Source organism: Balearica regulorum, chromosome 2, assembly GCF_011004875.1.
Source record: "Balearica regulorum gibbericeps isolate bBalReg1 chromosome 2, bBalReg1.pri, whole genome shotgun sequence".
NCBI classification, from domain to species: domain Eukaryota; kingdom Metazoa; phylum Chordata; class Aves; order Gruiformes; family Gruidae; genus Balearica; species Balearica regulorum.
The window spans coordinates 111,588,814-111,603,062 of record NC_046185.1 but is presented as its reverse complement, the minus strand read 5'-3'; the positions used below and the strand labels follow the sequence as shown (position 1 = coordinate 111,603,062).

Genomic DNA, 14,249 nt, shown 5'->3' with positions numbered 1-14,249 from the left:
AGCAGAAGAGAAGGCCAGGGCTGAAGAAAATAGCAACAAACTCATTCCACGGCCCTCGTCCTCTTCTAGCCTCCTGCTTGGCTGTGGCTGGAGCACATTGGATGTGTAGGCAGCACTTAGGACCCAGGAATTTGTATGGGCTTGACATTCGCAGGACTATGCCTTCCACGGTTGTTAGAGATGCTTTTGTCTTGTCAACATGGGAAACAGCCTGGGTAAGTCCAGGTCTGGGAGGCAGTCACAGATTAGGGCAATTGTCTTTGGAGTTCTCTGTATGGGCCAATGTAAATTTGAAAAGGACAGTATGTTACTGTTTTACTTTTTTTGGCCACAGCTAAATAAAGAAAATATGTTGCAAATAAAAGAGGTATCTACTATCAGCTTGGCAGGCTTAAAAGGTCTGATGATCTGGATAATAATCAGTTTGGGATTTCATTTTCCTATAGGCTGCTTTGATGAAACACGAAGAAAAATTGCCTTTTAAATGTTGTCCTTTGTGCAGAAAGACATTGCCGATTCTTTCAGCTGATCTGCTACTTTTGCAATTGCTTGCTGGCTGTCAAGTAGAACTCAATAGAAGACTGCGCTGCGACAGCACGGCAGAGGGGCTGGAAAGGCAGCCTGCAGGATGACAGCGCGTGATACCCACCTACCTCCACAACACCTCTCCATGCCATGGTAGTAACTCCACTGAACTGCACTAGTGTGAGACCGGGGCTTCAGCTGCACAGACGAGAAGTTTGAGGAGAGGCGTGATGCAACCACAGACAGCAGAGCAAGATGCACTGTGAGAGCGATTCCTCCACCGCTCCATCTCTTCCTCTTTGCATGCTCAGTCATTCTGCCCAAGTTCTCTGGGCCAGACTCAGGCCAGCCATCGGAAACAGCCCTGTGTCATTTCTCTTTCATGTGTAGCTGTTGGACCACATGACCTGTCAGAAAAGGCAGAAAAAGAGAAACTCAATGACAGTGCATGAAAAGGGGAAAATGACAGTTGAACGTGTGAAGTCCCCATGGGTCTTGGGGAACTGATGAAGTGGAACTGCAGCACAAGGCACATCATGTGAGTGCATTAGCCATACTTGCAGTCATTTGGGTTGCCCCAGCAGCCGCGCAATGCCAAGGGCCGGGGCACACACCTCTGCAACATTGCAGAAGGGAAAATACAGCATTTGTTCTGTTCTTAACTACAGTTGATGTCAATAGAGTCACAGTCGACCCATATGAAAGGAAAAGCTGTTCTGTTGTGGTGTTTGAATGTTTTAATCTCTTCTATAGTTCTGTCACCAATAACCTGCCTTTGAATGCAGCAACAATTCCCATTATACTTACCCCAGAGCAATCCTTAATGATATAATTTTTTCTAGTATGTCAGATGTTGCTAGGAACCTACTCCTCGGTGAGGACTAGCTATGTGGAAGATTTCAGCTCTTGGAGTTCAGCTGTTTTTAATTACCCACACAGATAAGTGTAGCCATTTATTTTCTTTGAACTGGAAAAGGTTGCTTTTCTATTTTTAACCCCTGAAGACAGCTCAGTAATTCAAATGAAAGTCCTCAGTCCAGAAATAACCTTTTTTTCCTTTTTGCCCTACGAGGACCAAACCCAGTTCCTCCAAGCTTTAACCCATACCTACTCAGTTCAGTTTAGTTATATTCGGGTCAAGTTTCCAAAGCTTGGTAATAACCATAGTATCTGAGACTCATCCAGCAGTGCATTGAGCAACAGGGCTTGCATTTGTCTTTTAAGAGAGAGTCCTTCTGCAGCAATGCTCACACAGAGAGGCACTGCTTAGTAGGATTCTTCACTGAGTAAGATGCTGCTCCACATGTATAAGGGTGACAAGATCTGGTCCAAAACAAACATGTATGACCAATTTTCCGAAAGAGCTCAGCATGTTGCCATTAATGTCACAATGGGGAGAGGCTGCGTGCTAAGCACTTAAAAAATCTGGCCCTTGTTTGGATGTGAATGGGGGCTTCAGCTCTTTACAAAATCTGGCTGCAATTGCGGGTGCTGAGTATTTAGGAAGCAGTGGTGGTCTTGCACCAGGGCTGCCATTACTCCCTGATTTACACCCTTGTCAGCCATTGATTTTCAGCAGAGTTACACCCTTCTGGAATTGGAGCAGCACAGTCAGGCTGCCATCATTTATAAACCACAGAACATATAGATAGCTTATTTTATTATTTTATTTTATTTTATTTTAAATTTTTTTTAAAGAAAATGTTTTTGAAATATTACCCTGTTGCCTGAATCCGGGCTGCTCCTGACCGCCTGCCAGCTCCCAGATTAAATGTAAGTCATTACGGAATGTTTTCCTCACATGGGAAAGACTGGAGTGGCTCGGTGTTAGTTTTGCCCTCCAACATTAATTCTAATTACCTCAAAATGCAAACATGTTTGAGTTTCCAGCAGATGACATTATTTTCTCTTTGACATTGGACATCAAAGAAAGAAAAATAAACATGGGACAGTGACAGCATTAGGCCTCTAGTCATTTTTCAGACTTTTTTTCATGTTCTGTTCCAGACTGGTTCTTCTTTAAGTCTTGTCTCGGATGTTAGGGAGGGGAAAGGTTTACAGACTCAGAGGCTGATGGAGTCTTTTCCCTTCCAGTTCTCTTTAAATAAGAGGGGGGGTGGGGGAAAGGAGAGAAACAGTCTGGTTTAGATCAGGGTTGGAGTCTTGGTTTTTAGAGACGCACACCTCCCCCAATATTTGGGTTATTTTCTTAAATTTATTTTTAGCTTTTCTTCTGAATGTTTATGGATGATACTGCTGCATTTAAAAATTGCAGTAATTCAAAGAGAACAGAAATTTGACAAATGTGGGATATTTTGCCTGTGTCTAGCAAACACAAGAGCAGAACCTCAGAATTTTGCAGATGTTTAGTACTTTGAAGACATCGTTGTTCGGTCAGGTGTCACTGCTGCTGAAAGCTGGTGTTGCCAGGTATTCCTTCTACAGAGCACTGACCTTTCAGACATTTCAAGTCCATAGGATTTGAAAATGAACCAACCAAAGGAACTGCCTCTCCTACTTGTCAGAGTTTGGGATGTACTACTTTTCACCCCCGTGGCTTTTGTGAAGCCGTGGCGCGGGCAGCTCCAGGTGAACCTTCGTGCATCCTGACACAGTGCCAGGATCCTCTCGCCTGCACCCAGAGCCTGCTTCTTCCCAGTTCTGTCCAGGCTCCTGGGGTGACACTGGAGCTCATGCTGGAGCCTCTCTCTGCATCTGTAAAATGGAAAGAATACCACTGCTCAAGCTGACAGACACCATGGAGACAAGTAAAGGCTCAATGATGAGAGACCCTGACTGTGCTTTGGTGAGGCAGGCTATAGAAAAGTCTATACAAGAAATCAAATCATGGGAAAAATTACAAAAGTCTCTTCCCAAGGACTGGGACAACAAGGTTATTGCAGGACATGGCTAAGATGCACTGTGCTGACAGAGCTGTGCAGGGGAGCTTGGACAACACATCTGTGCTACTTGTTCCTCACTTTCCTGAGCACTCACACTGACTCATGAGTTTTAAAAAAGGTCAGCTCATGATGGACACAGCCTACAGGAGCTGGCGTTGTTGCTGTGCAGTGTCCCGGTTCAGCACGCTCCTTTCTTCCCCGATGGAAAAATAGCTCCTTCCACTGCACGAGGCAAGGAGTCATTTTTTTATGACACACACTCACCCCCACCCCCCCACCCCATTTAAAAAAGTGTAGAAACAGATTCATTTTCAGTTAATAAATAACAATAAATAAATAAATAAATAAATAAATAAGCACTGTGCTCTGCAGTTGTTGCCTGCGGTGTGAGCGCTAGTGTTTTGAAGTGTTCTTGTTGGGATGCCACAAATGTTTGTAATAAAGCTGACTGGCAAAATCTTGGGCCAGAGCCCCTGGGCTGCTCAGCTGGCTTCACACCCATCCTCCCGACCCATTTTCCCTTGCTGTGTGCCCAGGGCAGGCAGCAGATCCCCAGGGGCCCTGCGAGGGCCATTGCCTGGGGTGGCAAGGCCGGTGGGCATCAGCTAGCCCACCTTGGGCTCCCTGCAGCATGTTTATCCTCACTCTGAGGCAATTGAGGGCAGTGGAAAGACACACTAAAATAATTTTTGCATCTCCCTTCTATTACTGCAGCGGACATAGCTGTAGCCTAGAGCCTGACGCTGGCAGGCTGAAATTTTTCCAAGAGATTTTATTTTGTCCTGCTGTGCAATACCTGGAAACTTCACTGTGACACTCCTTCTGCCAGGAAGCATTGTAAGAAGGACCATGGATCCTTTCACAAAAGGTAGAGAGAAAATACATGATTGAGGAACATGCTTTACCTTTCCAAAACCGCCTGCAGTGACTCTGGGAGAGGTCTAGCAGGAGACATCCTGAAGGGCTCTTTTGAAAAAGAGAGTACTGAAAACCTGCCCTGCAAAAGTCAGTGTTTCCATTTGGGCACTCAGAAATGAATGTACTTAAAATCGAGCTTTGTACGGAAATTTGAACCAGCCTGAATACTAATATTGGCAACAGCTCTGCACGTTGGTAGAGTGTACCAATCCTCTTCGGGCAGAGTGTATCATTTGGGGATATGTTTTCAAAATTAGATAACCAAAATATTCTTACAAATGGATTTGATTACTTTCAGTCTGTACAAGACCAGGTTTTTGTAAGGGAATGGACAACTGCCTGAGGAGAAATGGTGGTGGAGTACGTGAGTATCCTTTTTCGCACACATCAGTGCATATTTGGTATATGAGGTGGTGCTTACACAGTTTTCCTTTCACTGTTCAGGCAGCCAGTTTTTAAAATGTGGCCTGTGGTGTTTCTGTTTCTTTGATGTTTTCAGATGAGATCTAGTTATTTTAGCATGTCCATTATATCTAATTTTCTGCTCAGGACATCTCAAGGCTTCAGAGGAAATCTGGATCAGGTTTTATTTTGTCCAACCTATTTTACCCTATTTTACCTTTTTTCTCTAATTTAAAAGGAAGTTGTATCTTCTGGTAAAATGACATTCACAACTTCCTATTTATGATTTGAGAGATGTTCTTGCTTCAGAAATGCACATTTCTTCGTTTCCAGTTAGCAGAGAGTCTGTTAGCTGCTAGAAACATTGGGCCAATGAAGAGCAGGGGAGTTGTTCTTGTCTCTTCTGGATCCTGAGTGGTGGATAGTAGTCAGAGTTACATACACACATTTAGAGTCAGCCTGGTGCTTCACCCAAGGTCATAAAATGAGACCAATAATACTGGAACAGGATTGCATCTTCAGTGAAGTCTGAACCAGACACTGCTGGGACTCCACCATGGGAACAAGCCTTACCCAAATCAGTTTGTGCTCAAGCCGTTGCTGTAAATCAGCTGCACGCTTTGCAGGATGTAAGACGACTGTGTACGGCACAGGCTTGCTCATGAGAGGTACCGGGCACCCCCAAACCTTTGCTGGGATCATTGCACGTGAAGAGATGCTCAGTCATTCCTCAGGTCAAGTCCTCACTAAATTGTATCCCTAGCAACAACATAAATGTACAAAGCTGTACAGAATTATGTACGCGTGTGATAAGTAGCAATGTGTCCATTAATATTGCGTGACTTGGTGGAAGACGGATTTTTCTAGTGCAACTTCAGAAGTGCTTAGGACAACAAGATATTCTCTGTGGGAGCCGTCTACTTTCCACGTGGAAAATGCATGATGGGTTTTTGGGTAGGATTGGATATATTTTGCTGCTTTGAATTACTGTCTGGATGAGTCAAGCTATTTTTTTTTCATGTTTGATCTCTGCGGTACTGGCGAATGGTTATTTCTGCATGGACGGTGCATTAAAGTTCCTGTTAATGGTCAGGTTCTCTTCAGCTGCAGATATTCATCTTTTTAAATGAAAATAAGTATTTTAAAATAATTCCTCTGTTATCAATACCTATTTGGCAGTTTCACTCTTTGTGAAGCATATGTCTGGATAGGAGTCAGAGCTGGTTTTGGAATAGATGGCCTATTGCCATACCCCCTTGCTATTTCTTTAAAATCTGGCTGTAGTGGATCTTTAAGCCTTGTGGAGTTTTTTAGTTTTTTTTTCTCTCTCTCTGTTTCATGCCCAGCAGTGGTGCTTTATGCATTAACTAAGAATGTCTAGAAATAAAGATTAGGAATTTGGGAAACTGTAAATGTCCTTATCTCTGTTGCTGGTGTAGGTAGAATGAGTACCCGGGAGAAAAATATTGTTTTGCATGAGCTAACAGCTGCCGTTGCTGTAGGTACTGAGTGAGGCTGTGCTGCAGTCATTAATCTTGTACTCCTCCCGTAGTCTTTCACTAATGAGAAATAAAATCAAGAACATAGCTGTTTGGGGATTAGAAATGGAGACCGTGCCATTCAGGAGAGAAGACCCAAATCCACTACTGATAGTAGCTGAGCATCTTTCCAGATGAAGCTTGGTCTTCTGAGCTAACATCACTTAACTAGTAGTGTCTCTTGCAGAGAAATAGTGTCTAGGTGCTTTCAGTAGCTGCTGTGTTTTGGACAGGAGGTGACTTTCACATGCATACTCTTATTAACTGGAGGGGGTTGTACAAAAAACCATCTGTCGTGGTTTAACCCGACAGGTAGCTAAAACAACCACGCATTTGTTCGCTTCCTCCATCCCCTCCCCGGTGGGATGGGGGACAGAATCGAAAAGAAAAAAGGTAAAACTTGTGGGTTGAGATAAAGACAGTTTAATAGGACAGAAAAGGATAATAATAGTAATAATGATAATGATGATAATGATGATAATAATAATAATAATAATAATATACAAAACAAGTGATCCACAGCACAATTGCTCACTACCCGAAGCGAAAGCTCAGCTAATTCCTGAGCCATGCCACCTTCCGGCCAACCCCTAGTTATATATGCAGCATGACATCATATGGTATGGAATACCCCTTTGGCCAGTTTGGGTCAGCTGTCCTGGCTGTGTCCCCTCCCAGCTTCTTGTGTGCTCGCCACCTTCTCATTGGTGGGGCAGTGTGAGAAGCTGAAAAGTCCTTGACTGCTTGGCCACAACTAAAAAATTAGTGTGTTACCATCCTAAATCCAAAACATAGCATTATACCAGATGGTAGACAGAAAATTAACTCTCTCCCTGCCAAATCCAGGACACTATACCTTGCTGAACCTAGCAGCAGCCAGAGCCTGGTCACAACCGTATGAATGCCAGTAGAGAGCTCCAATCACAAGCTAGTTTATTATCCTGACCATTATCACCATGCAGCTAGTACACCAAGGAACGATTGCCACACGAAAAAAAATCATTATGATTTAGGTATTTGCAGACATGATATTTTATACTTGCTTGAAATTTTAAGATCTACTGGAAAGAAAAGCATGCCTTCCAAAACCAAAATTATATGAGAAACATGAACAATGTACTCTGTGCTGCTCTGTACTACCAGTATTTGCATAGCAGTCACTTGCTCCTATCTGCCAGAGATTTAGCTGGCAATATATCTACAGGGACACCTACAGAAGTTCTCCATAGCATGTTCAGTTCCAGATTAGCTCTTTGGGAAATGCCATGTAAGAAAGACAACAGGCAGTCAGGATATTCTAGTGATTTACCATGTGCTCTGTGGGAGGAAAGTGAATGCCCTGGATGCCTAGCAAGTCACTGTGTGTGTGCACTGTGTGCAGTGATACACCATGCAACCAGGCAGCTGTTTCACCCTGAGATCGTCAGGAGAAACTAGTTAAGGTATGTTCTGGTTCCTAGCCACTGGACCGTGTCACATGTCATGTTAGATGCATAGTGCTCCAGTTGTCCTATGTGGCCTCTTGACAGCCCCACTTCATAGAATACCTTTTTCACATGGCTTTCTGAGCACATCTGTGAAATCATGAATGGGCTACAGGAAACACAGACCAACCTAGTGGCCTTCTATGATGGAGTGACTACATCAGTGGACAAGGAAAGCGCTACAGATGTCAACTATCTGGACTTCCGTAAGGCCTTTCGCATGGTCCCCCACAACATCCTGCTCTCTAAATTGGAGAGATATGGATTTGATGGATGGACTATTTGGTGGATAAGGAATTGGCTAGATGGCCACATCCAGAGAGTAGCGGTCAACAGCTCAGTGTCTGGTTGGAGGTCAGTGACAAGTGGGTGTCCCTCAAGGAGCCATACTGGGACAAGTACTGTTTAATATCTTCATCAATAACATAGTGGGATCGAATGCACCCTCAGCAAATTTGCAGAGGACACCAAGCCGAGTGGTGCAGTTGACACACCTGAAGGGACAGGATGCCATTCAAAGTGATCTGGACAAGCTGGAGAAATGAGACCATATGAATCTCATGAGGTTCTACGTGGTCAAGTGCAAGGTCCTGCACATAGATCAGGGCAACCCCTGGTATCAATACAGACTGGGGGATGAAGGGATTGAGAGCAACCCTGCAGAGAAGGATTTGGGGACCTCACAATGAGTGTTTGCAGCCCAGAAAGTCAACCGTATCCTGGCCTGCATCAAAAGAAGTGTGACCAGCAGGTTGAGGGAGGTGATTCTGCCCCTCTACTCTGCTCACATGACACCCCACCTGGAAAACTACATCCGACCCTGGGGTCCCCAGTACAGGAGAGACATGGAGCTGTTGGAGCGGGTCCAGAGGAGGGCCACAAAGCTGATCAGAGGGCTGGAGCACCTCTCCTATGAGGACAGGCTGAGAGAGTTGGGGCTGTTCAGCCTGGAGAAGAGAAGGCTCCAGGGTGACCTTATTGCAGCCTTCCAGTACTTAAAGGGGCCTTGCAAGAAAGATGGGGACAGACTTTTTAGCAGAGCCTGCAGGTATAAAACAAGGGGTAATGGTTTTAAACTAAAAGAGGTAGATTCAGACTAGATATAAGGAAGAAGTTTTTTACGGTGAGGGTGGTGAAACACTGGATCAGGTTGCCCAGAGAGGTGGTAGATGCCCCATCCCTGGAAACATTCAAACATTTTGTTGTGGGAAGAAGATCTCTGACTGCCCATGTCCAGCTGATCAAATCCTCCTGGATCAGATACTGAGGACATGCTGGAAAGGGATGCATGAGCTGCGCTTCTTCCTGGCTGAAAGAAGTCCCTGCAGAATGTGCAGCTGCTTGGTGAGCGAAACAGGGTAGTTTATCCTCCAACTTCTTACGTCACAGCCAAGAGGCAAGCAGCATGGTTAGCAGTTGTGGCAGCTGCTTAACGTCCACCTTTAAATTGGTATTTGGAGTGTAAAGAAGGCGAGGCCAAGGTTTGCTAAATCGGATAAAATAAGGCTTCTACAGCCCTGCTATTAGGGATTCGAATTCCTTTTGATTTCAAATGCTTGTGAAAGGCAGAGCCTACGTCCATATTGTGATACCAAAGCAGTCTGGTTTTCAAATGAAATGAGCCCTAAATAGCCAAGTCGAAACTGAGACCTCTCCATCAAGCTGTTTATATAAAATATCAACAAAAAGCTTCCTTGGTACGTGTAAGGTTCCTGTTTGTTCGTAGTTCCAGTCCTTCCCGTAGCCTTTTCATGGCATACACATATTCCACCTGCATCTCAGTACAAAGTCTGTGCATGGACTAATGTTTCTAGTGGAGTCCCAACACCCACAGCTGAAAACACTGCTCATCTTTCAAAATGTCATTTAGTAAGAAACCAGAGACATATTGTCCTCTCAATATTACTGGCTTCAGCCTTGAACCATGAGAAGAAACCCTTCTATATGTAAATACAAAGATTGGGGCTGAGCCTGAGCAGATGGGATGGAAGAAAAAGAAGGACCCGTCTGTATTTCTGGGACAATAAAATGGTACCAGTGGGAAGCAGGACGTACCAACTACCTGGTTGTTGGGAGAGGGGGCAGCGTTTCGCAGCGGAGGCATGTTATAACGAGAAGTTCAAGGAATCCACTGTGATTCAATAGCTAGTTCAATCAAACCAGCTGAAACTGCCTTCAATACCATCCTGGACCAGATTTTTCAGAAGAATTCAGCAGCTTGGTAGCTAAGCCTTTTTGCAAAACATCTTGCCACTTATTGTCACAATAGAAGCTGCTGGATGCTGACCACTTCAGAGAAGCTGGACCAAATGCAAGATGCCAAGCACTTGAAACTCTGGCATTGAGCTCTGTGGAGAATTTGATCCATTATGTGCTGCTCCACTTCAAAGTGGGTAGCAGCTTGTGACAACCGTACAGCATCACAGCAAATGTCACTTTTTGTGCAAACATTTAACCAACAGAAAGCGGCTTTTTAGCATGGTAGTAAATTTCACCCAAATTCCAATTTGCTTTGATTTTTTTTAGAATTTTCACTGAATGGAAAAGAAATACTGGGTTTGGGCCTTTCTGATAAAAATATTTACAAAATTTTTTAGGGTAGCTCGGGGTGCAGGAATGACAGAGGAAAGTAATGTTTCCTCACCAAGTCTTGTTTGCTGTTTTCTGATACAACAAAAAGAACATTATTAGGACAAGTTTAAAACCAGAAACAGAGAAGAAACCTATTCTTCTGAGATTTTCTGTTGTTTTCTGCACAGATTCATGTTTTAACTTTGGGAGAAGAGAAAGAACCCACACCTTCTCAAAGGAAAGAGGAAGGCAGTTTAGCACAGACTTAAGAGCTGCAGTTCAACTCTGCAATCTGGGTTCAGACCCATCTCCAGCTTTCAGTGTAATCTTTCTTTGGATATTCTTTTTTTTTTTTTTAAATCAAAACCAGGAATTATACAGCTGTTGAGATAAGAATAATTAAGAACAATGCATTTCCTTTTAAAGTTCCTCAAAGGATAACCCCTAATAAGATGAATTGAGCGTCTCATTCAGGCCACACACAAATGATGGCTCATATTTAGTAACAACATTTTTTGGGGCAAAGATAAGCTAATTTTGCTCAAGAACAGAGGGTGGTCTTTAAGCCTTGCATTTGTCAAAGAAACAAGCACTTTTTTATCTATTGCATATAATCTTCCACAGCTCAAGAGGAATAATGTAGGGGGAGGGAAATTCAGACAGTGTATTTATGTTGGAGCACAGGCCTGAGCATTTGAACAGAGCATAAAGTTAAAGTGACAATGGGCTAGATTGCAGAAACCTCACGTGCACTCCGAGACTTATATGTGCTGACGCTGTTGCTTCTGTAGGTACTCAGCCTTGCAAATAAGTGCTGGATGATCTGTGATCTGGGTGCAACAGAGCTCATGTGGATTTATAAGGAAACTGAAAATCAGTTTTTTATAGCTATCGTCTCTGTTGCATTTCTTAATGCCCTTTTCTTTCTATGGAAAAGACTCACTACTGATCTACACGCAGCCTCAGCAACATCATCACAGTGGAAGTGAGTCTGCAGGATGCCGGGAGATCCCTGTGGTCCTCTGCCCCCCTCCCCAAACCTGCTGGGATCTGTGCCCCGTGGGTCCTTAGCACTGGATGGTCCTGCTCTCGCAGGATCCAGAAAGGCACAGCCAGAAAAGGAATTAGGGCTCACGTGGTCCCTCTTGTTCTGAACGCCCTCTAAGAGAGTGGCTGAATTTGCTCTCATGCACACTAGTGTGAGTCCAGAGAAACACAGTGAGGATGCTCCTTTGTGCAGGGGTTGGAGAGCAGAGCACAATCTCGTGCCGGTTCTCCATGCTCGTGAAACCGGCCTCGTTTGGAAGAGTTCATGGGGGAAAGCCTTAATATGGCAAAAAGGCAAGACATAGTGCAAAACATGCCACTGACAGGTTCTCCTCCTCCCCTCGAGACATTTCACCTGAAAAAAGAGAAGTACCAGCTGGAGTTATAAATGATTCCAGCTCCTAATTGCCAAATGCTTCCCCTCTCCCCTTTGTATCTGTTACAGATGCATCATCCACATATGAATGTTTCCTGGAATTTGGTTCCAGAGATTTGAGCCTGTGAAGTTTTGAGGCCAGGCTTACTCAAATGGAACTCCCAGGGAGCAGAAATTGCTTCTCTGTTTAAATCAAGAGGCTTATCAGGGAATGTTAAACGATTTTTTTACAGCTAAAAGTCAAAAGATCTGACCAATCTTCTCCTTGTTATTTGCTGCATAGCTTTCAAATTAAAAAAAAAAAAACAAAACCAAAAACAAACCAACCAAACAAAAAAACAACCTACCCCAAAAAAATCTCTTTCCAGTCCCCCTGGTCCCCCAGACAGCCAAGTTTGTTCCTGTCACCACCCTTCTAATTTCTGGAAAGACCCAACTTGGCTAGAGAGATCAATGCAGGATTGTTTTACACCAGCCCAGATATTTTGCCTGCTTAAGCAGAATCTAAAAGAGTAATAGAGCGATCTGTTAGCCAATCAAAGAGCATTCAATCAAGCAGTGCTCTGCATTTATCCAGCATTTTTCAGCGGCAGCGATTAAGCATTCATTGATTACAAGCATTAATTAGGTCTAATCACGTGCCTGCAAATGAGGTGTTATGAAAACATGAAAATGAGTGCTCTGTTTTAAAATGGACTTTGGTGGTGAAGGAGAGAGGCATCTCACAGGATTCTCAGGAGTCCCTCATGCACAAAATTCATAAAGACAAGGTACTCATCACCCCCCCAAGAATCAGGCCCCACTGATCTGTCCCAGGCAGGGCTGTCAAACATTAAAGCCTCTGATTTTGTTTTTTTGCTGAACTCCAACCACTGCTCCATATTACCCCATTATAATGAAAGAGAGCGCAACAGGGGAGAACGGGCAAGTGAGCCAGAGGCCTGGCAGCACTGAGATCAATGGCACGGCCACCCCGGCCAAGGACCACACACTGAATGGGCAACTGCCAGGCTCAGGAGTAACTCAAAGCAGTTGTAGAGTTTGCCGGACTCCGTAGTATTACCTGATACAATTTCGCTGTCATTTTTAATGCAAGGGTTGTGTTTTTTTCTTTTTTTTTCTTTTTTTCTTTTAAGGCAATTCAATTTATACATATGCCTATACGTGTTTAAAAGGTTTTAGCTAAAGGTGAGGTCACTCAGATTGTGCCTTCGGCTGAGTAGTAGCTTACAAAAGCTCTGTGAGCAACTGTATACCTGCCTGTGCTTTCTGTACCTACTGGGTTGGTATTTGATGCATACGTAGCGCGGCTATAAGACAATGTCTAAATACATAAAGGGCTTTTCTTTCCCGAGCCTGGTCCTGCTTTTCACAACCTCAACCTTCTTGTTTTTCACACTCCTCCATTCCACCCTAATTTCCATTGTTTTATCTCACTCGGCTCTTTCTGTCCCTCCCCTCAGCAGGACACACACAAAAAAAACAACAGGCAAAGCCTTCATTTTGCAATGTTGCAAAATTGGATGGGTTCGTCGGAAAATATCAAAAAACCAGAAAGGAAACCCAGTCCTTTCTCCCAGCGCCCACGGCTTGATTCCAATGCCGAGAGAAGAAAAGACTGCAAGGCTGCATTCGCAAGGGCTGGCATGGATACCTGGCTGCATGGCTGCAGGGCTGCCAAATTGCTCCCAGGGAACAGCATGAATCATGAGCGAAGCCTGGATCCTCTGCACAGCATGCACACGCTTAGCTGTATGCACTTGGATGGTGCCATTCACATCCCTACGCCCACTCTTCTGCTAAAAGTTAATCAAGGGCAAGGAGGTGGGGAGACCCGACGTGGTTGCATGAGTAAAACCAGTAGGCATGTAAATCCCACAGTAGCATGATACAGATCGCACTGTCATCCCAGTCTAGCCTGCTCCACCCTTCCTCCATGGATGAGGGTGGAAAGTAGATGCTCAGACTGACACTTGCTCAAAGGCTGCTCCTGGTGTTCAACGTGGTTTGCACCCAGCGTAATTTACGTGCCCAGCTTCTTTTGCATGATGCAGCAACCCTTTCAGCGGGCAGATGGGAAGGCTCACGGCCCTAACGTCACCGGTCCCTGCATATTCAGAAAAGACTACTTAAAAGCATGTTGCTTTGGCCCTGTCTTTTCTCTTGCCAGCGTAAATGAGGAGGAAGGTCAGGGGGTGTAGCGCCACTGTAAACCACAACATACAGCCCAGTATGTGGTGGAAAGGCAGTCCCTCAACGGGGGTGATAATGATTACGATGGGGTATATTGCAATTAGGATACCGGAAGCGGAGTCTTTCAGCAGAGAGGGTGCTGCATTAGCTCCAGCATTAAAGTGGTTGCAGTAGTATACGAGAGTAATTTAAGAGGGAAGGGAAATCTGGGCACCAAATGGTATGGCAAAGGACCCTTTAAAGCCTGTGAGCTGTGATGATGTGCAAATGGCAGAGCACAGATGCTGACATC

The 14,249-nt window shown here is 44.4% G+C and overlaps 1 protein-coding gene across 16 annotated transcripts in view; it reads left to right on the top strand.

Moving 5' to 3' along the window:
• Positions 1-14,249, top strand: part of LOC142600499 (uncharacterized) — a 292,390-nt gene that overhangs the window by 249,995 nt on the left and 28,146 nt on the right. Inside the window, exon 6 of one of the 16 annotated variants that reach the window (XM_075745337.1) lies at positions 4,143-6,720. The exons of 14 other annotated variants lie outside the window; for them this stretch is intronic. The gene's annotated coding sequence lies outside the window, so the exon portion shown is untranslated. Of the gene's footprint in view, positions 1-446; positions 4,121-4,142; positions 6,721-14,249 lie in introns of those variants that run through there. One more of the 16 variants, XM_075745333.1, reaches the window with a different exon arrangement.